The following is a 2,095-nucleotide window of genomic DNA, read 5'->3' as shown; positions in this document are numbered from 1 at the left end:
AACATTGTTTTTCAGCTTACCACTTTAAGAGGAACGTCTGCAGGACCAAAGTTGTCAGCAGAATCCAATTCAAAGCTTCAGCTTGTCAGATTCAAAGCTGTGCTGCTGCACCTTGAAGGTACTGCTGTGTAGCATCCACAGTCATCTCTGTTTTGATGCTGTAAAAAAAAAAACCAGAATATTGCCTTACAGATACAGATTCTTTGTTTTTAAATCCAAACAAAGCTTTTCCTTCCTTATCCTTAAGCAAAGGCTTGGAGGGGGAATGTTCCATGTTACATAATGTCAAGGTCCTTTCCCCCCCCCCCCCCCCAAGTAGATGTAGTGAAATTCTGAAGAAATTTCTAATGAGTATATATTATCCCTGAGGTTCTGCATTTATTCTGTCAATCAACAGAACCAAGTTGTATGCATTTACTGGAAATTAATTTGATCTTTTTGCAGAAATGGCACAGACATGGTTTATTAACTGTTTGCAATCAGTTTTACTGTACTGCACCCAGTTGTTCTCATTTACATTTTAATGCTTTTTCAGGTATCATGAACAAATATAACATATGGTCTTATTAAACCCTATAGGAAAATGAACACTCTTAGGAGAACTGTAAAAATGCACAAATAACTGCGGTGCACATTATTTCTGATTTATGAACTTCTTCTTGGAAATGAAAACATTAGCATCATATTAGAACGTTAGATAACTGTCCCTGTATATCATAGAAATAAAAAGCAACCAAAGCACCAAACAGCCATCAAGAGATTCCCATCAAGGGAAAAAAAAAAAATCTTCACCAACAGCAGCTTCAAATTAAACCAAAATGACAGTTCCTAAATGGATAGTTCCTAAAAAAAAACCAACAACACCCAAATGCACCCAAGAAGCCAGCATTTTAGTTCTCCACAAGTGGGTGAAGCCAAATGTCACATTCAAGAAGTATGAAATTAAATTATTTCATTCTGAGCCCTGAACAGACCCAGGAGACCCAGTGCCATTCTTGACTCTACAACTGACCTTTGGCAACTCACATTTCCATGCTCCATCTCAGTTCCTCCATCTATAATACTATGATCATTATATTAACTTACTTTGTAAATAGCTTGAAGATTTATACACGCAAAGTGCTATATAAAGACTAGGCATAATTATCAAGTGTGTTATTGAATTACTCCACCTCTTTTTCTCACCTCAAAGACTCCATGAGAAGCGCAGCATAAGATTCAGCCCTACAGTAAGCAAGTGCAAATTTTGGAGCCATGTCATTCTGCACTGAGAGCGAAGCGACTTACACATTGGTCTTCTATATCCAGTCAAGACTCTGGAGCCTTTTGTTCTCATTTCTGTGCTCAGACCATTGCTTCTTTCTACATACCAGTACAAACCTGTTCTCTGCATTGCAGGTGTATCAGATTCTCTATTTTATTTTTAAATATAAAGTTATGTTTTTTTTTAAACTCCCAGGTTTTACACAAGACACGTCAGTATAGCTCTTCTAGTGTCATATGTTTGGCAATATAGACAGGTAACAAGACAGAAGGTGAACCAATTATTTATCAGAAGAATGCTGTTAAAGGGGGTGGGGGGAGATTTAACTAGGATCATTAAGATAAAAGTGAGAGGGAATAATTATGCTGAATATCAGAGAAAACTTCCTCAAAGTTGCTGTCAAATTATCTCCTAAGGGAACTGGTAGAAACCCTTTGGCAAGGAACTACCCTGGAAAGAAGTACTAAAAAAATGTATTGCTGGAAGAAAATCTCTCTGCCGGTGAAGTTAACTAACTGGTTTAATCAGTATGTTTTCTTCTAACTTAATGACTTAGAGTTCACCTGGTTATTAGTTTTGTTAGTTATATGCAGGGATCCAGGTTTTCCATTTGTTGTGGAAAAATGCAGTAAAACCCAGATTTTCTCCTTTAAAAAGGAGAAGTTCCTGCATTTCCTCCTCTAAAAAAGAAAAAAACATGGAAAGCAGTGAGTTTCCCCTTGCAGGCTGGCAGAGTTCCAGCCTGCAAGGGACTGGGGGCACCATGTACATGTGTGGACATATACATGCACGTGGCTAGCAGACAGCCTGGAGACCAGCTCCCTTCAGGTA

The sequence above is a fragment of the Gavialis gangeticus genome, unplaced genomic scaffold (assembly GCF_001723915.1).
Source record: "Gavialis gangeticus isolate Ggan-Ray unplaced genomic scaffold, GavGan_comp1, whole genome shotgun sequence".
Lineage (NCBI taxonomy): Eukaryota > Metazoa > Chordata > Crocodylia > Gavialidae > Gavialis > Gavialis gangeticus.
The sequence above is the reverse complement of the archived record's forward strand: the minus strand, read 5'-3'. Positions refer to the sequence as shown.